The following is a 21,207-nucleotide window of genomic DNA, read 5'->3' as shown; positions in this document are numbered from 1 at the left end:
GATTCTGTGTTGGCTCTGACAGTACAGCTCACCAAGATCCGGATGTGTCCCAGCTGTTGTATTAGCAATGAGGACCTCTGCTTGGCAGGGACAGTTTTTCACTAGATCACTATGCTTGTGGCGGGGCAGGACAGGGGAGCTGGAGCTGAGGAGAGGACAATGGGACTCATGTTACATTGTCCTTCAAGAGCTTCCATATTTTCCTTTGCTGGGGAGTTTCTGGTCTCCTGAGCTTGCAAGACTGATATAGAAGCTCAAGAAAGACCCAAATTGCAATCTCCAAAGAGGAGGTAAAGAAGAGGTTAGAGAGAGCTGCCAAGAGGCTCTGCCCAGCCTGAGGGGCTGCTTTCCAATGTGCACCAAGCACTTTGCTCCGATGGGGCAGACAAGCCTGCAGAGGCAGGTGAACACGAGTGCTGGTGGCATCCCATCTTCCATATCTAAGTAGGGAACCAGCTGTGCTCTGCCTCTGTGTGTAGCCCTGTTCAGTGGAGACTAGGGTCTTAATTCCCTCTGTTACATTGCAGCTGGGTGAGGTGTTTTCTACAGCTGTGCTGACATGCTACCACTATTCTCAAATCTGGACTCTTTCCTGTCCTCTGAGCCTACGCGCTACAAGGTGTTCCATCAGTCGCAGTATGAAAATATATAAAATGCAGGCCTGATTGGGAAGAAGCAGTCAGGAACTGTGTGAGTACTGCTCTCAACAGGCAGAGTTAGCATGCCATTGAACTGCCTCAGTGGGTAAAGCCACTTCAGGGAGATTTTCCTGCTGGAAGCCCAGCTGAACATCCATGGTCATGCTAAGCACATGGTTTGGCTCAGCTAGAGCCCGGCCTGGGTACCCACATTCTCTCCATCCTAGCCCCAGAGATGGGCACAAGCTCTGTTCCCTTTACTGGAGGAAAACAGGTATAACTCTTTAGTGTGTTGTTCCTTGCCTCACAAAGCTGTAATAAATACTTACAAGGTGTTTTCTGCACAGCTGGCCAACCAATGCCCTTCACAGCACATCTCCAGCTCTTTAAATATTCATGAGGCTGGGTCAGCTGCCTAATTGAATTTCCTCTATGAATGAATCGGTTATTTTCTCAACTCCTGCAGCAAAGATGCAGACTAAGTGTAAAGTTGGTGTAATACACCGAGAAGGCAATTCCTCCCTGGTTAGCAGCCGAGCAAACTCACCCCTGCTGGGATCAGATCTTCATCATTCTTCACCCCAAACAGCCTGAAAATCATAGATTCATAGAATAATTTATGTCAGGATGGACTGCCAGAGGTCTCCAGACCTGCTCAAAGAAGGGATACCATCAAAGTAGGATGAGCTGAGGGGGTATTCTAGCTTGACCTTTCAGCTATCAGGAAGGGAAGTCTCTCATCCCTTATTATAGAATGTCATGGGCTGGAAGGGACTCACAAGGATCATTGAGTCCAACTCCTGTCCGTGCACAGGACACCCCAACATTCACACCATGGGGCTGAGGGCATTGTCCAAACACCTTTGGAATACTGTCAGGCTTGGCACCGTGACCACTACCCTGAGGAGCTGTTCCAGTGCTTCACCACCCTCTGGGGGAAAAACCTTTTCCTAATGTCCAAACTAACCCTCCTATGGCATCTTCCTGCCATTTTTTTGGGTCCTGGCATTGATCACCAGAGAGAAGAGCTCTGTGCCTGCTCCTCCTCCTGGTGAGGAAGCTGTAGATTGTAATAAGGTTTCCCCTCAGCTAGTCCCTTTGGGTCCCCTTGCTGAGAACCAAGCTGTCACACATTGCAGGATCCACTGAGAGCTATCCCAAGGCTATGCTCAGGTATATGGCAAAGAAATAATGTGCACATGCTTATACTAGACAGCAAGAACCATGTAGGGTTTTTGAGAGAGACCAGTGCCTTCAGATTGTATCCCAGTACTGCAGACTGAAGTCTGTCTCCACTCCTACACAATATGTAGCTCTCTCCATCTGCAAAGAACCTCTCTGGAGCTGTTTGCATGCAATGACCTCCAGCTACGTTGGGCTGTCTATGACCGCAGCAGTAGTCTCTTATAAAGCACTGGGAAGAAGTAGGATTGTGTATGGGAAAAGAAGTACATCTAGATCCAGTCCTGTGCATAAATGCACTCTCCTCCAGGCCATGGAACTTGCTGAATCCCTAGTACACAAGGGAACCTGCACCATCTTGGGCTGAATTTTATGGTGCTGCAGGGCCAAGAAGCAAGATATGTTCACCATGGCCATGCAAGCAAGCCAGCCCTGTCCCTTCCTGGTCTGGTTGCAAGGATCTTGGTCTCTATCTTGTGTTTGCAGGATAACTGCTTTCTCCACAATGTCTGACAATGGTGCTGACTTGAATAGTAGTTCAACAACCCTAGAAATTGCTCTCCACTGTTCCTGGCAAAAGCTTTTGTCATTGGCTTTCTCTGCCAACTAGAAAATTAACGCTGGCAGGAATCTCGGCATCTGAACACATCAGGTTATTCCTCAATGACAGAGATTTTTGGCAGGGGTGGGCACTGTAGAGAAGTGGACCCAGCTCTTCGGCACCTCCTGCATGTTCCCTACAGGGTTGTGGCAGGTCGCTGGGTTTTGCAGCTCGCTGAATATCATAGCAGTGGGTTCCAGCCAAGAGAGATGCTGCTGATGGTGTGTTTGGAATACCAGTGCCCCACCCCAGGGCTGAACTTCCACATTATGAATGAAAATCCCACTCCCTCATGCTCTTTGTCCCTGGATGAAGCCTACAATGTTATTCAGATAGGTTATTTTTGAGATTAAAAAGAGCAGTGGGGAGCAGTTGTATCACCTCATCAGGACACACAAGGAAAGGAAAATACATTTCAGCCCCAGCTCTGCTGCTGTCCTAGTGCTGCAGGAGTGAGGTGACTCTCCTCAGCTGCAAGATAGGAAGAATTGCGACGTGGCTCCCAGGATTGAAAGGTAACACAGGGAAGAGGATAAGACCCCTTCATCCCAAGCCTCTTTATCTTCTCTTATGCAGGCCAGTTCCTGAGCTCCTTGCACTCTGATATCTCTCAAGTGGTGTCAGAGAGGTGCAAGATCTACAAGATGTAGAAGGTTAAGGATGTTTCTTCACTGTACAGTGCAGGTCTGTGCAAAGGTCCTTATGCTAACTATGATGGAACTCGTCTGGCTGACATTCCATCACCGTGCAGAGGTGCACGCTGATATCCTGGAGGTGGAAGCACCCTGTTCTCTCCATGCTCCCAGTTGCACCATCATCTGAGCACAGCTGGAGACAGGTAAGCAGCACGACCAGGGTGACACTGAGAATCCATGGCAGAACAACTCTTAAAGCAGCCACCTCACAGGATGGAAGTGGATCAAGACCTCAGTGAGCTCAGAGGGATGAACCCCACCCACCCTGGGATGGACAGACCTCCAGGCCTGAGAAGTTCTGGCCCCTAGAACATCACGTCTTTTCTCCTGTTATGTGACCTGGGCTGTTTCTTGGCTGGGCAAACCTTTAGATCCCAGTTGCTGACAGGTACTGGGGAGGTGGGGGTCTGCTCTGCTGTGGACTCTGGGAGGGTGTGTTCATGCAAGGCTCACTGGAGATGCATTTCCTACTTCAGCCTCAAAGAAATACACTTTGGGAGAGACTGGAGAAGTGGCTTGGGTAAGTGGACCAGTCCCATGCCTGGAGTATTCAGTTCTCCGACATGGTGAAAGAATGACAGTGGATTATTTTTGCAGGGCGTTTTGTGGCTGCACGTGAATCATAGGGGTGTTGTTTTTACTGAGCAAGTTGAAGAACACAAATCCTAAGGGGTCTACAGGGTCCCTTTGCAGGCAGATAAGTTGTCTCCCTGCTGCAGCCCTCCTTGCATGAAAGCCATCACGTTCTGGGTCTGAGCATCTATCCTGCCAAGAGTCACTGCTGCTGAAGACTACATCTGCCTCCCAGCACAGAATGAAAATGACCTCTTTTAGACAGCACCATCCTGTGTGCAGGCAGACAGTGCTCTGAGAGCTGCCTGCATACAGCACGATGGAGATATCTCAGTACAGGTCCCTAGCCCCCAGCAGATTGAGGACAGAAGAGGAGAATGGGAAGGGGGAAGGAAACAGTGGTGGGATTTCCTGTAGACCTTTTCTAAAGTTGCTGAAGAAGGACTCAAGGACTTGGCCTGCTGCGTGAATGCAACCTGCAGGATAAAAGAAAGGCAAGGCCTTAGCAAGAAACAGATTAGCTTGATTCCTTACGGAATATCCCTATGGAATACCGGGCAGCAGCACCTGGTATGCTTTATATCCCTCCAGAATACATCCTGTCCTGCTATGAGAAGTGATATAAAAAACACTTCTGCTTCCCTGCAGCCCATATTTAAACAAGCTGAGAACAAGGAAAATGTGCCGTTTGTCGGACACTGGGATTTGCTGCATCTCCAGAAGCTCAGAGAGCGGTGAGTGTTTTCACCAGAGATTTCTTCCAGAAGAGTACTATTTATTATTAAGTCTAACTCTTCCATATGATTAACAGCTGTTTTTCATCCAAAACCATTTTCAGTTAAAATACATTGCCTTGAAGAGGCACAGTTCACCCTGGTCTGCATCTGCCAGTCCATGAAGATAAGTCATTTGCACTCACCTTGGTGTGTCAGGCCATCTTTTCTGCAAATTTCACTAATCATATCTACTTTGAATGGCATATTTATGGAGCTGCTGAAGGACAGGATACCCCAGCCTGACTGATAAACAACCTGCTTTTGCTTCCAGACATAAACCCCTTTTCTTGCTCCTTCTCATGTTTGCTTTCTGCTAGATGCTTGCAAGATGAGAATCATCAAAACATAAGATGATGTAGATTGAGCAGATTTGTCCATGACAGCAGATTGCTCATGGCCTTGTACAGTTGAGCTTTGAGTATCTGTAGGAATTAAGATCTTGCAGCAATACTAGGCTTCTGTTCCAATGTCTGAGCACCCTCAGACTTAAAATATTTTTCTAATTTCTCATCGGTGTCACCTGCATTGCAACTGCTTCCTGTTGCCTTTTAGCCAATCTCCATGCACGTCCAAGAAGAGTCGAGGTCTGTCTTCCCTGTATCTTCCCAATGAAGTTGAAGACAGCAATAACATATCTCTCCTTCTTTAGCCTTCTCTTTCCAAGTCTAAACAATGTTTTCTGTATCCTTCTGCTCAACTCATAGTAAACAAACTACTTTCTGTTGGTGGAGACCAGCTGGGATCTTAAGCACGAGTTGAATTACTTCCTTCTTGGACCTTCAGTCCAGGATGCACGTCCATAGATCCTACCAGAAGCAGGAAGCCAGGCTAGAGGAATAGAGAAATGTCATCTTTATAGAGCAGCACAAGAAACTGATACTGCTTAGGAATTAGTAACCTCACAAGTGGGTGGCTCTGCTTCTCTGTCTCCCATCAGATGTTCCTCCTACACCACCAGGCTATGGGCTGTTTGAATTTGAAAAACAGACGGCCTGTTGCTCTCTTTTTTCTTTCCCCTGTAAGGTTTAATAACTTATGCTAAGTTAATTGAAGCTGTTCTGAGGCAGCTATTGGTTTATTTTCAGAGCAAGCTAAAAGATTTGACTTGCTTTGCCTTGCTAGAAGCTCTACTATGGGTAGCCCAAGTACCAGCCAGTTGGCTAATGACCGTACTCTTGGACTTACAAGTCCCCAGTTTGGGGTTTGGTCCACATATTTCCAACAGGATGCGTAATTTCTTTTACCCAGTCTAAAAGTGAGTTGTCCAGCCTAATCTTGGTGTCAAGGCTCCCCCTGCAGGCACTGGTGAAAGCTGGGCACCTCCAGGGACCAGATCTGGCCGTACTGAGGTTTTATTTGATGATGATCTATGGAGGAATGACCCTTCAGAAGCAGTCTCTGCCCAGAGGCCATATGGCACTCCACACACTAAATGCAGATGGAATTGTAATTCCTGGGGAGTCTAATCTCTTCCCCGTGTTTAGCTGCATGAATCAAACCCAACGCAAGGAAGTGGAGAACTCTGATTGATTTTGTCCCCATAACGAAGTGTTATATTTCCCTGTCTCCCTCTTAGTGCTTTGAATTAAATACCAAAGTCCATCACCCTCCCATCCATAGTCCACCCTATATTTACAGAAGCCAGAGTCTTTTTGGCTCAGTGCCTAAGGAGATCTGTGGCACAGAGTCAAAGTAATTTCTCAGTCTTCCCTCATTTGCACATGTCCATCAGTCTTTCTGACAGAAATGACTGCAGAGAGCAGAGATGCATTTGCTTTTCCTGAGTATTTCAACACAAGCGTCACAGATGATTCCAGGAGAGAATGTGGAAGGAAGGAAGGAAGCAAAGAAGGAAAAGGGCAAAAGACAAAGTAAAAGAAGACAAAAGCAAAAAGGCAACGGCAAAGGAAAAATAAAAGCTTCCTTTTTGGAGCTTTCAGTGATTCCCTACAAAGAAGAAAATCTTCCCAAGCAAATATTGTTTTCTTTGAAGCGTATAGACTCTTTTCCACACTGAGCAGTAGTCACAGCAAGGTTTGTTGTTCTGAGATCCAGCAGCTTCATCACAGATCAGAGCTGTACCCAGACCCAGCTCCCTGCCACACTCTTCCATTCACCTCATCTCATATCCTCTCTGCTCTGCTGCCTTTCTTCCCTTTGCCTCCTTTTCTGTCCTTTCCTGTCTTGCAGCATTTCTGCATTCCAATCTCTCCCCTCCAGCTGCCAGGTCAACTGAGAACCAACCATCTCATAGAGTCATAGAACAACCAGGTTGGAAAAGACCCACCGGATCATTGAGTCCAACCATTCCTATCAAACACTAAACCATGTCCCTCAGCACCTCGTCCACCCGCACCTTAAACCCCTCCAGGGAAGGTGAATCAACCACTTCCCTGGGCAGCCTCTGCCAGTGACCAATCACCCTTTCTGTGAAAAATTTTTTCCTAATATTCAGCCTAAACCTCCCCTGGTGGAGCTTGAGGCCATTCCCTCTTGTCCTGTCCCCTGTCACTTGGGAGAAGAGGCCAGCACCCTCCTCTCCACAACCTCCTTTCAGGGAGTTGTAGAGAGCAATGAGGTCTCCCCTCAGCCTCCTCTTCTCCAGGCTAAACACCCCCAGCTCTCTCAGCTGTTCCTCATAAGGCCTGTTCTCCAGCCCCCTCACCAGCTTTGTTGCTCTTCTCTGGACTCGCTCCAGAGCCTCAACATCCTTCTTGTGGTGAGGGGCCCAGAACTGACCCCAGGATTCGAGGAGCGGTCTCACCAGTGCCGAGTACAGAGGGAGGATGGTCCCTGGACCTGCTGGTCACGCCGTTTCTGATACAAGCCAAGATGCCATTGGCCTTCTTGGCCACCTGGGCCACTGCTGGCTCATGTTCAGTCTCTGTCAACCAACACCCCCAGGTCCCTCTCCTCCAGGCAGCTTTCTAGACAGACTTCTCCTAGTCTGTAGCACTGCCTTGGTTGTTGTGCCCCAAGTGCAGGACCCGGCACTTGGCCTTGTTAAACCTCATGCCATTGGACTCTGCCCAGTGGTCCAGCCTGTTCAGATCCCTTTGCAGAGCCTCCCGACCCTCCAGCAGATCCACACTTCCACCCAGCTTAGTGTCATCTGCAAACTTGCTAAGGGTGCACTCGATGCCTTCATCCAGGTCATTGATAAAGACATTGAACAGGGCTGGACCCAGCACTGAGCCCTGGGGAACCCCACTTGTCACTGGCCTCCAGCTGGGTTTAACACCATTTCCCACCACTCTCTGGGCCCTCCATCCAACCAGTTTTCCACCCAGGAGAGTGTGTGCCTGTCCAGGCCAGAGGTGACAGTTTCTCAAGCAGAATGCTGGGAGAAACTCTGTCAAAGGCTTTACTGAAGTCCAGGAAGATCCATCCACAGCCTTTCCCTCATCCAGCAGCCGAGTCACTTTGTCATAGAAGGCGATCAGGTTAGTCTGGCAAGACCTGCCTTTTGTGAACCCGTGTTGACTGGGCCTGATCACCCGGTTCTCTTGCATGTGCTTCATGATAGCTCTCAAGATCACCTGCTCCATGACTTTCCCTGGCACTGAGGTCAGACTGACAGTTCCCTGGATCCTCCCTGCGACCCTTCTTGTAGATGGGCACAACATCAGCCTCCAGTCCAGTGGGACTTCCCCAGTCTTCCAGGACTGTTGGAAGATGATGGAAAGGGGTTTGGCCAGCACGTCTGCCAGCTCCTTCAATACCCTTGGGTGGATCCCATCCAGCCCCATAGACTTGTGGGTGTCTAGCTGGGTAAGCAAGGCTCTGGCCACCTCCTCTTGGATCATGGGAGCCTCATTTTGCTCCTCTAGCTCCTGGGTTTGTACACAGAGGGAACAACTTTCTTTACAATTAAACACTGAGGCAAAGAAGGCATTAAGTACCTCAGCCTTTTCCTCATCCCCTGTCACTTCCCTCCTGTAATCCACCCAGTTCCAAAGCCCATAAACATTTCTCTTCTTCTTGATATCACTCAAGGTCTCTCTGTTCAACCAAGCTCTTTTTTTCCCCCGCTGGCTCTTTTGCTCTTTTTTCTGCAACATGGGGATGTCTTTCTCCTGAGCTGCTAGGATTTCCTTTTTGAAGAGCTCCCAGCCCTCAAGGGCTCCCTTGCCCTTGAGTACTGTCTCCCATGAGACTTTGCCAATCAGCCTTCTGAACAGTCCCAAGTGTGCACTCTGGAAGTTTAGTGCTACTGTCCTGCTAACCACCCTCTTCACTTCACCTAGAACTGAAAACCCCATCATCTCATTATCGCTTTGTCCTAGGCATCCTCCTACTGCCACATCCCCCACAAGGCCTTCTCTGTTCACAAACAGCAGGTCCAGGAGGGCACCCTCCCTTGTCTGTTCACTCACCAGTTGTGCGAGGAAGTTGTCTTCCACGCGCACCAGGAACCTCCTAGACCGCTTCCTTTCTGCTGTATTGTACTTCCAGCAGATATCAGGCAGATTGAAGTCTCCCACAAGAACGAGAGGCATTGATCTAGATTAACCCCAGTTGTTTATAGAAGAGCTCATCAGCTGCTTCTCCTTGGCTGGGTGGTCTGTAACAGACTCCCATCACAAAATCTACCTTCTGGTGGGCTCCTCTGATTTTAACCCACAGGCACTCAATCTCCTCATCACCACAATCCATCTCAACGGTGTCCAAGTCCTCCCTTACAAAGAGGGCTACGCGGCCTCCTCTCCTACCCTTCCTGTCCCTCCTGAAGAGTTTGAACCCCACCATAGCTGCACTCCAGTTATATGAGTCATCCCACCACGTTTCTGTGATGGCAACGACATCATAGGCTCCTTGCCCTACGACAGCTTCCAGCTCTTCCTTCTTATTCCCCAGGCTGCGTGCATTGGTGTAAATGCACTTCAGCTGAGCTGCCGAGCCTTCAGCCCTCTTAGAGGGAACAGAGTTTATTCCCAATTGCCTGGTCACTGTAGTACCAGCGCCAGAGTGCCTCTATCTTCCTCACCATCCTCAGGTGTAACCGCCCCCTCTTGCTGTGTGGTGATGTACTGGTGGTCCTCACCAGCACACCCGCTCCGAGTCACCAGTGCCCCATGTCCAGGATCGCTCCTGTCTAGCCTGGTCTCATCCCCCTCCCCCTTCACATCTAGTTTAAAGCTCGGTTTATGAGCATCCCACCACAACCCTAGGATGAACCTGCCAGAATCCCCACTGCCCCAGCTCACAGTTCTGCTCTTGTTTTTCTTTCTTACCTCCTGATATTTTCATCTCCCAAAGTAATAAATGTAGCCAAGGAGCGTGTGGAGATTTCAGGTAGGGGTTCAGACATGAAACGGAAACTCCCAGCACAAGGTGCTGAGTGAAAGCAGGTTGAATTGATGCACTCAAAAAACATTCTCCTAATGCTTATCAGAAAAATATCCCTCTGAAAGAACAGCCTGAAGAGCTTTCAGCAACCAGTGGAACAGATTTGCTCCTGAACTTAAATATTTCTAAAATGGTTTTGACACAATACCAGTTTCAAGCTGAACTCCTCTGTTTTCAAGTGAAGATGTAGAAACTTTTCAGTGCTCCCTTGTGGCAGAAATTAAAACACTCATTTTTAATGAATCTTCATTTTCCATCCTAATTTTCATGAGAATCACTAAACAAAAATCCAGAAACCTGTCCTGTATGGCTGCCCCATCCTTTTGACCTTTTTATCACTTACAGTTTTGTTTTACCAGAAATGTTATTGTCAAATTTAAGGCACCTAGTTGTGTATTTCCAAGTTGTACCATTTTAATATTCATCTTCTGACAATACTCAGGGTTCCGCTAGCCTCCTAATTAGTGACTGGCTGCAGTGGAGAGAATTATGGTGGAGAAATACTGACCTTCTACCCATGGGATCTCATTTTTCTCTGCTATCACTAGCTAGAAATCTGGAACAGAGTGATGGTTAATCCTGCTGGCCCTGCCAATCTTAGCTCCCCATCTCTCGCTCAAGAAATATGAGTACATGTACTGGTTTGCTTGCTCAGAGAAAGCTATATGTTTAGTGACAAAATTTCTACTCAAGATAATGTGGTAAAACTCCACATCAGCTCAACTTAAGGGGCCTGGGCTGAGTTTTAGTCCTGCAAAGGTCAGGAAGTGTCTGGAGCACCTCTCTGGAAGGGGCATTGTGGCAGGGCTGCTGAGGTTGGGATCCGTCCTCTGCATGATGTTGGTAGTAGAGAATTATATCATCGAATCACAGAATGCTTAGGGTTGGAAGGGACCTTAAAGATCATACAGTTCCAACCCTGCTGATGAGCAGGGACACCTTCCACTGGATCAGGTTGCTTAAAGCAAAGAACTGTACACACTCATTGTTTATGCTTTTGTTTACTTTTCATTAGTTTGTTATCCTAATCTTCTTTCAAGTGTTTTCATTCCCATCCATCAATAAATGATAAAAATCAGAATGTTCTAAAAGAGGAACCACAAAAAGACCTATTTCCTGTCAGCCCATATGTTCTCAGTAAAGAGAGCTGTATATCCCAAAGGAGAATTAAAGATCTGAAAGAGCATCTGAAAATTCATCAGTCAATTTTTTTCAGCAGATCTCAGTTGCACAGACTGAAAAACAAGAGCTCAGTGCTAGCAGACAACTAAAGATCTCCACCTAGTGAAAAAAAATAGCAGGACAGCTTGCATCTTTGCAGCCTTCCCGGAAAAGCCAGACAGAAGGTTAGAAAAGTGGTCTTCAATTTAAACAGCAAATTTAACATCACTGCTGTCAGAATACCTGTTCTGACAACAATCAGTATCGTATCGATGCCATGAACAGCAGCCACCTCTGCAGGTTGTTGGGGGCAGGTGTGCTGCCCATCCCAACAGCATCCCTGCTCCAGGTACCCGCAGGGAGCCTGGATGCTGTTTATGGCAAAAGCCGCTACCTGTACGAAAAGGTGTAATGTGCGAGGCTCTCATTAACCATGTGGCAAAGCTCCAAGCTCCATTAGGAGAGCACTAAAACACCCATCTCAAAGTCCTAGTACTTAACCCAAGGTGATCATCGCCCTGTGTTAACTACAACCCAACAAATTACACGATGCAGTAATAATGACTTTTGGCTGGGAACCTCTCCATGAGATGACATTTTTCCTACTGATGTGATTACCTTTTCTGTTGCAAGCACAAGATAGTAGTAATTCCCTGGACTGCAAATGAACACATCAAGGCTTATGGGTAGTCTTATTAAAGCTTTCATATTAGTGGGAAATAGTATGTTATGAGCTGGGAGAAAATTAATGGCCTTTCCTTTGCGGTTTGCATACAATCCAATTCCTAGGGAGGCTTTCCATTTCATCTGAAATGGGTGACATGCACTTTATTGAAACATCACCCCTTCCTTCAAATCACTGTGAGGCTGAGCTCACGGGAACGTGTAACCAGTTCATGTCTTCGCTCTCTGCACTCAGCCACAAGAAACATGTTCCTACATTATTAGCAAAGAAAGCCTTTCAGATGAAGGAGCCAGCATTAGAGGTGATTACACTGGGGGAACTATGTGGTGGGTATCTGAAATTGCAAAAACCAGATCTCAGAAATGGCAAGAGCAGGAGGATATTGCAAAGCCGGGGGCTACGCACCTCCAGAGGGGAACCTGGAGGGTACGGATTTTCAACGCTACAAACACATCGTCATGTTTCAGCTTGGGCTGATGTAGGTTCAGTCAGGCACCTCCCAACCTGGGCCAGGCTCTACTGTCTCATTTTATCAGTGCTTCACCTTATCTAAAGGATAACATTGCTGATACACCTTTGCAGGCCCGAAACTTCTTCTCCTCCCAAGAGAATTCATGCTCTGTCTTCCCTCCTTAAACCTATCCCCTAGTATAAATGATTCATAGGATTATAGAATCACAGAATCACAGAATCATAGAATAGTCTGGGTTGGAAGAGATCTTAAAGATCATCCAGTTCCAAACCCCCTGCCATGGGCAGGAACATCCCACTGGATCAGGCTGCTCAAGGCCCCATCCAGCCTGGCCTTGAACACCTACATGGATGGGGCAGCCACAACTTCCCTGGGCAACCTGTTCAAGCACCTCACCACCCTTATGGTGAAGAAATTCTTCCTTATGTCTCCTCTAAATCTGCCTTCCTCCAGTTTATACCCATTGTCCCTCATCCTATCACTTCAAGTCTTTGTAAACAGTCCCTCCCCAGCTTTCTTACAGCCACCTTCAGGTACTGGAAATCTGCTATAAAATCTCCTGGGAGCCTTCACTTCTCCAGGCTGAACAACCCCAACTCTCTCAGCCGGTCCTTGAATGGGAGGTGCTCCAGCCCTCTGATCATCTTTATAGCCTCCTCTGGGCCAGTTCAAACAGTTCCATATCCTTCTTATGTTGAGAATTCCGGAACTGGACACAATACTCCAGATGATATTCCTATTTCTTCAAAACAAGCTGTCCCTTTCACATCCCCACCTGTTGCTTAAGTCTAAGAGATAAACATAATAATAACCCAGCAGTTTCTGCACCATTGCCATCCAATTGTGTTCAAATAGTGCTGCCTCGCTGTGCGGGCAGCATGGATCAGTCTAGGGTAGTAGATCGCGACCTTAGAAATAATTGAGCTGTAGACATTAGGACTGCATCCACCCAGTAATCAGGAGGAACGAAACATGTTGAACAGAGAGATCTTGAGTGATATCAAGAAGAAGAGAAATGTTTATGGGCTCTGGAAGAGGAGACAGGCCTCTTGGGTGGACTAGAGGAGGGAAGTGAGATTGTGTAGGGAAAAAATCAGAAGGGCTAAGGCTCAGCTAGAAATCAGATTGGCAAAGTCTGTGAAAGATAACAAAAAATCTTTCTACAAATATATAAATAATAAAAGGAGGACTAGGGAGACCATACAGTCCCTATGGGACACAGAAGGAACAACAGTGACAGGGGATGAGGATAAGGCTGAGGTACTTAATGCCTTCTCTGCCTCAGTGTTTAATTGTAAAGAAAGTTGTTCCCTCTGTGTACAAACCCAGGAGCTAGAGGAGCAAAATGAAGCTCCCATGATCCAAGAGGAGGTGGTCAGAGCCTTGTTTGCCCGACTAGACACCCACAAGTCTATGGGGCTGGATGGGATCCACCCAAGGGTATTGAAGGAGCTGGCAGACGTGCTGGCCAAACCCCTTTCCATCATCTTCCAACAGTCCTGGAAGACTGGGGAAGTCCCACTGGACTGGAGGCTGATGTTGTGCCCATCTACAAGAAGGGTCGCAGGGAGGATCCAGGGAACTCCAGGCCTGTCAGTCTGACCTCAGTGCCAGGGAAAGTCATGGAGCAGGTGATCTTGAGAGCTATCATGAAGCACATGCAAGAGAACCGGGTGATCAGGCCCAGTCAACATGGGTTCACAAAAGGCAGGTCTTGCCAAACTAACCTGATCGCCTTCTATGACAAAGTGACTCGGCTGCTGGATGAGGGAAAGGCTGTGGATGGATCTTCCTGGACTTCAGTAAAGCCTTTGACAGAGTTTCTCCCAGCATTCTGCTTGAGAAACTGTCACTTCTGGCCTGGACAGGCACACACTCTCCTGGGTGGAAAACTGGTTGGATGGAGGGCCCAGAGAGTGGTGGGAAATGGTGTGAAATCCAGCTGGAGGCCAGTGACAAGTGGGGTTCCCCAGGGCTCAGTGCTGGGTCCAGCCCTGTTCAATGTCTTTATCAATGACCTGGATGAAGGCATCGAGTGCACCCTTAGCAAGTTTGCAGACAACACTAAGCTGGGTGGAAGTGTCGATCTGCTGGAGGGTACGGAGGCTCTGCAAAGGGATCTGAACGGGCTGGACCGCTGGGCTGAGACCAGTGGGATGAGGTTTAACAAGGCCAAATGCCGGGTCCTGCACTTGGGGCACAACAACCCTGAGCAGCTACAGACTAGGAGAAGTCTGGCTGGAAAGCTGCCTGGAGGAGAGGGACCTGGGGGTGTTGGGTGGCAGCTGACTGAATATGAGCCAGCAGTGGCCCAGGTGGCCAAGAAGGCCAATGGCATCTTGGCTTGTATCAGAAACGGCGTGACCGGCAGGTCCAGGGAGGTTCTTCTCCCTCTGTACTCAGCACTGGTGAGACCGCTCCTCGAATCCTGTGTTTAGTTCTGGGCCCCTCACCACAAGAAGGATGTTGAGGCTCTGGAGCGACTCCAGAGAAGAGCAACAAAGCTGGTGAAGGGTCTGGAGAACAGGCCTTAGGAGGAACGGCTGAGAGAGCTGGGGGTGTTTAGCCTGGAGAAGAGAAGGCCGAGGGGAGACCTCATTGCTCTCTACAACTCCCTGAAAGGAGGTTGTGGAGAGGAGGGTGCTGGCCTCTTCTCCCAAGTGACAGGGGACAGGACAAGAGGGAATGGCCTCAAGCTCCACCAGGGGAGGTTTAGGCTGGACATTAGGAAAAAATTCTTCACAGAAAGGGTCATTGGGCACTGGAACAGGCTGCCCAGGGAGGTGGTTGATTCACCTTCCCTGGAGGTGCTTAAGGCACGGGTGGACGAGGTGCTGAGGGACATGGTTTAGTGTTTGATAGGAATGGTTGGACTCGATGATCCGGTGGGTCTCTTCCAACCTGGTTATTCTATGATTCTATGAAACCTCCACACTGAATTAGTGTCAGTCCAGTAGGTATGAGGAACAACAAGACTGATAGTGTGTAATGTCTGCTTTTCGGCTCAGGACTTCCACATCAGTCCAGGACACAGGACACCCAGCTAAAACATGTTTCAACTCAGTTCTCAATTCCTTTACAGTGGTCATTACCATTAGATGTATTAGACCAAACTGCACACCTGCTATAGTTCTCCTGGATGCAAAGAAAAGGATCTGAAGAACAAACGTTCTTGGGAGATGCACGGCTTCTCGAAAGTCTGTTTGAAACCTAGGTACAAGCTCTCTTCAAAATGTAATAGCTTGGCCAGTCAGTTGACTGTTGACCACAACTAAAATACATCAAACCTGTTACTTCTTCCAACAAGACAGTGCCTCTTCGCATATTTTAAATTTCAGAAAATATTTTTCTTTCATTTCATAAAGAATAACTATGAACTAAAGTTTTGCTGCTACCCCCACATTTTTGCAGGGCTTCAGTTAAAAATTCTTTGCTCCACCATCAGCTCTGAACTTTGGCTGTTAAATTTGGATGCAACATAAAGTAGAACTCGATTCCCTTTCAGCAGACCCAGACTATCAGGGAGGCAGGGACATTAATGTTACATTTTACCCTCACTGTGCTGAACATTGATATAGAAAAGTTGTTGTGAAGTTGCTGATGAACCTGGAACTAGTCACTGCCCACATTTTGACAATAATTTTTTACCATTTCTCATGACATGGGGATGGATAACAAGATCTAGATAAAGCTCGAAGAGGCTGGGGTAGAATGTGACCTGACTTGTGAATCCTCAAACCAGGGAAGAGGAGGGAAAATTGTTTTCTTAGATAGCCAGCAACATCCAAAAAATTGGTCCTTGTCCACTAATCCTGCTGTACTCTCCAAGCAGTTCATCTGTCTTGTCAAAAACTCTGCCAGAATCCTCCAACTTGCTTCAGACTTTGCTTCGTGATACCAGCGAGGTATCGCAAATAGAAGAGCCTAATGTTGGCTCCTGCTTTGCCAACAGCAAGGTCTGTGTACCGTAACTTTCCTTACTGCGAGAGATGCTTGGTTAAAGAAAAATCAATTTTGTTTTGCTCTGCCTAGGACTTGTCACTGCAAGGATAACGTGTGCTCCTGTTTACCATGTGGGAGCATAAAATTCATTTGGCCTGAAGTATGATTCATTAACTGCTCCCAAAAGGCATCTGGGTGAAAATTACTTTGGTTATGTTTAACTGAAAAACCTCTCTCTCCACATGTACAGTCAGGGAGGCGAGTACATCTCACTTTGCCAGTGAAGACATGAGGCTTCTCTACAGGGCTCACCCCCACCCCAGGACAACTCCACTGCCTTGAACAGTCCAATGGCAGATTTGGGGAAAGACTTCGACTTTCCTAAATCATAGAATCATAGAATAGTTTGGGTTGGAAGGGACCTCAAAGGTCATCCAGTTCCAATCCCCCTGCCATGGGCAGGGACATCCCACTAGGTCAGGCTGCCCAAGCTCCATCCAACCTGGCCTTGAAAACCTCCAGGGATGGGGCAGCCACAACTTCCCTGGGCAACCTGTTCCAGTGCCTCCCCACTCTGATGGTGAAGAAATTCTTCCTTATGTGTAGCCAGAATCTGCCCCTCTCTAGTTTACAACCATTGCCCCTAGTCCTGTCACTACAAGCCTTTGTAAGCAGTCCCTCTCCAAATCATCTAGCAGAGCTAGAAACAGCACATTGGACCGTGTTGCTCTTCAGTGTTGGAGGCATGTGATGGTCTTTGGTAAAGGAGGTTTAACATGCCCCCACTGACCCTTTACATTTGCAGCCCATTGCCGCATGGACAGACCTTTTGTCTGGTGGTTCCTGCCCATGGACAGGTCTGAGATGGACAGCTGTGGCTGGGTTGTCTGGACTGTGGTTCTCCCTGGAAGAGGTAACCTGTCCCCTTGCAGGAGTAAAAACATCCACTTACAAGAGGTGAGATGGGGCTGGGAGATCAGGAGCAAGGAATCTCAGATGTGCTTTAAGCCTGACATGAGACCTCAGCACCACACAAACAACCCAGTCACAGCTGCAGCACGGGCCATGGCCCAGCTAAAAGTGTGATAGAGAAGAGAAGGTGGCAGGTTTAGATTAACTAGGTTCTGCACCAGCCCTGTAACATTCATCACAGACCCCACAATGTGAAACAAAATCTCCCCACTGTGGCTACTTTCCATCTTATGGGTTTATGCAGATAACGATTCAATCTAAGCTCTGCTGGGTGCTCTGAAAAAAATGCAGAGTTCAGACTAAACCTAGTCCCTCTCGTGGACTAAGTTTATGACAGCTGAGTCTATCCTTTGCATTGAAGAAGTAAAAAATCACTGTGCATGAGGGAAAGGGGGTTTACCTGGGTATTGCACTACCATCCTGATGGTCCAGCAGTTTAGTCAGGGCTTGCAATTGGATGAGCTGGTTTCAGAGCATTCATTGACCACATTTTTCCACCCCTACTTCTCAAAAACAAACCAGATTTTGATCCCACAACTGAAAGAAACTCCCAGCACCTCAGAACTTGCAATTAAAATCACCAGAGGTGACAGCACTGGAAACGCTTAAAAATAATCAAGTCACATTCAAGTTTGCTAAGGTTTGATTGTTTGCTTTTAATGCCTTCTGCTCAGAGGGAGCAGAGGATTTCATTAGAACTTGAAAACTGCCTCAGGTGAAAGCTACAGCGATGGGGCACTGGATTGCAGCCTGAAAGGATATAGAAAGCTTTATGCTTCCCAGTCTTTACCCCTTCCAGACACAGATGCTTTTCTTTTCTAACTCGGTAATTCATGAAGACTAAAAGCAAAGGTGCTGCAACCTCAGGCAAATCAGGGAGGGATTGAATCCCGGGAAAATTTGTTTTGGGGAACCACAAGAAAAGTGTAGAGGGGACGGAAATGAGGTAGGATGGGAGCAAGGACTCTGCTGGACCTGATGGCTGATCCCCACAGCCCAGAGAGTGGTCTGGGGCTGTGTACCAACACCCGTCCCCCCCCCCGCCCCCACCGCCTTTCAGCTCTTCCACACTACTTTAATTCACAGATAAAGCTCGAGAGTTCACCTTCCAAATAAATTCCATCCCTTTCCTTTGGCCAGTGCTGGACCCTGCTGATTTCAAGTCATGTCCAGGTGTATTGATTCTTCCAGCAGTGAAAATATTGGCATACAAATTGCAAATTGGAGCCAAAGGAAGGCAGCTGCATTCAGAGCACACAAGATAAAAGAGATTTATAATAAGGAAAGGTGTGTTTATTCATCCGTTGACCTCAGGCCCTGTATTACTACATTCCCCATAGAGCGACGCTTGGTATTGACCTTGAGATGATGACTTAGCAGGGGCAGTGCAGCCAGCTTTTTGTAAAGTGAGTTTAGCAGAGGCAGAACCGTTCCAAGAAAAAATGCTCCAGCAAGTGATCCTGTCAAAACCAACAGCAAAATTAACAGCTTCATTCTGGCCAGGCTAATTCTTTACTTGTGATTATCATTATTATTCTGTTTTCATATTGCAATTAATAACATCATTACTAAAAGCCAAGTGCTGATGAACAGAGTCTCCCTGCCCTGCTGGCAGAGAGGCAGTCAGGCTGGAGGCAGGAGAGTGAGCCTCCAGCTCCTGCGGAGGGCTGCTGCCTTTTCCCTGCATGCTATTCAAACAACGCATCAGTTAGGGTGGACACTTCAATGAAAGGAACTGATTTGGTGATTCACAGGGTCCCTTCCAGACTGTGCATGAGCAAAAGTGTGATTTACAGGGGGTGCTGTAGAGAGTCAGGCACTACAGGAGACGTGGAAGCAGACCATGGTGCTGTCTGATGGGCACATGGGAATTAGGCTACTTGCTCCATTTCTCCAGACCTGGTCTTCCTACAAGCATGATGAGACCTCAAGTCCAATCTTTCGTCCCTCAAAGAAAGGATGCAAACCTCCTGATTCAGGACAGGGCTGGCTAGGGGAAGGCAGAGTGAGATACCAGGCACGGTACAGGCTTTGTGTCTGGGAGCTTTTCCCCCACCTCAGGTACAGCAGGCAGAAAATTTGGGAAAACAATCAACTCTCACTGCCTTTGCCAATCTTAAATAATAGAGAGGTATTGAGATTGATTTCAGCCCTATTTAATGAAGAATAATTAACCCACCCATCACAAGGCCATACAATTACACTGGTCGGAAATTTTCCAGTTAACGTGCCACTTGATATTTCCACTTAATTTTCAAGAATTTAATTGATGTCTTCATTATGAAAGATATTGGTTCTAATCATTCTTGAATAATTTCCTATCACTGCTGTGATTTTACACAGGCATGCAGGTCCCTTCCCCTAGTGACAGCTTCTGCCCACGATTGCTGCACAGGAGCAGCTTGTGCAAGTCTGCCGGAGGACCAGGGAAAAACCACCATCGGGGTAGCTTTTCTTAGTCCCAGAGTCCAGCCTTCCCCTTATGCAGTGTTCGAGTGTGCAGGAGGTTCTGTGCAAGGGCACATCAGACTGAAGAATAAATATATCCAGGTCACAGCCAGCTCTCAACCCTCTGCCCCCGACTTCTCCACAAGTCCAGGTACAGTTACAGAAGTCAGTGACAGCTCCACTTTTCTCAGGTGCCAGCCCAGAGCTTTAGTGGAGAAGTGGTATGGGGTGGTTAGGGTTGTGCTGGATAGACCTCCAGGGAGGGGGGACTGAAACTGGTCACTTGAAAACCAGTGCTGTCACTACACTGTCAAAGGGAAAAGAAGGTACAAGCATCGCTTTTGAGCCTTGAGGCCAGCCTTAATTGTTACTTTTCTTCTGGCTAATGCAAAGGCACATGTAAATGTGAGGCCACCTCCCAAAGGTACTTGATAGCATATGGTATGATGAAGGATGCTGTCAATGATAAGAGTGGGAGAGATAGCGCATGTGGCTCCACCTGGTCAAGGATGAACAAAAGCTGGTCTTGATGAGTAGAGGCAGGTCCTGGGAATCTAAGCCTATGTGGCTCAGAGAGAGAGTGACACTGAGGAAACACTGCAAAAAAAATGTCTGTTTGATTAGGTAGCTGGTTAGGTAGTGATGGGCAGGCATCAGGTCTCATCCTGCTCCACACATGATAAGAAGTTTCTTGAACCCAGCTAGACATTTCTAGGGCACCAAGAAAAGTTTCTTTGCCTTGCCCTTTGGTGGAAAACAGAAATTGTTATTTCTCATTAGCAGGGACCCTGAAGCAGAAACCCGATGCCCAAAGTCTAATAGATTCTCACAACTGATAAATTAATTTCAAAAGGGCATTGGGAATTGCTTTAAAAAATTGCAAGCACATGAAAAAAGAGTTACTGAACACAGCTGCCTGTTCTCTTCTCATGTGCTACTGAACCAGATATTAAATTGACAGATGAGCGAAGTGAGTTGATCATGGCTCATGTTGTTACCATGAGTAACAGGGAAAGCAAAGATGATTAGCTACTTGTCACAAAGACTTAGCACAAAGGACAATGAGAATTAATTTGTCCCACTGACCTGCTTTTGGTTTCCACGTCTCACTGATGTGTTTGAGAAATATAGGAAATAAATAGGAGGAAGTGTAAATCCAAGATGATAACACAGTGTAAAAATATGGCAAAAACAAGACTCAGAAGTGATATTCCAGAAAAGCAGGAAACGGTACAGATAGAGCCAGCATGAGAAAGGGGGAGCCAAAGACTTACTGATCACTCACCAGTGTTCACTCCTAACATGAACTACCCTGTGACTCTGAGTAGCACTTCCCAGCCAAGGATGCTCATTTCTCTGCCCTTGGGAATCACCTTCCCCAGCCAACACCCTCCAGCACGGACTCTAACTTTGAGGCAGGCTGTCCCAGGAAGAGCGAATGGTGAAGAAGTGATTTCTTTTTCTTCTGTAAATTTTAAATCAATAAAAAAACTTTTGACCTGTTGTTATGGATGTATTTTCATTATTATTATTTCGGGCTGGTTTTTTTTTGACATGATTGATTTGAAAACTGAAACACCCAATTTCCCCCTCCCTGGTGAAGGAAATCCAGACATAGGGGAGGCAGCATCTCCAAGTTCCAATGGCCACGATCCAGGGTGCGGACAGCCATCCACCATCTATTAGCCACTGCAAACAAGGTGGCAAACAATT

This window comes from Phaenicophaeus curvirostris, chromosome 19 (genome assembly GCF_032191515.1).
Source record: "Phaenicophaeus curvirostris isolate KB17595 chromosome 19, BPBGC_Pcur_1.0, whole genome shotgun sequence".
Lineage (NCBI taxonomy): Eukaryota > Metazoa > Chordata > Aves > Cuculiformes > Cuculidae > Phaenicophaeus > Phaenicophaeus curvirostris.
This window is presented reverse-complemented; position numbering follows the sequence as displayed.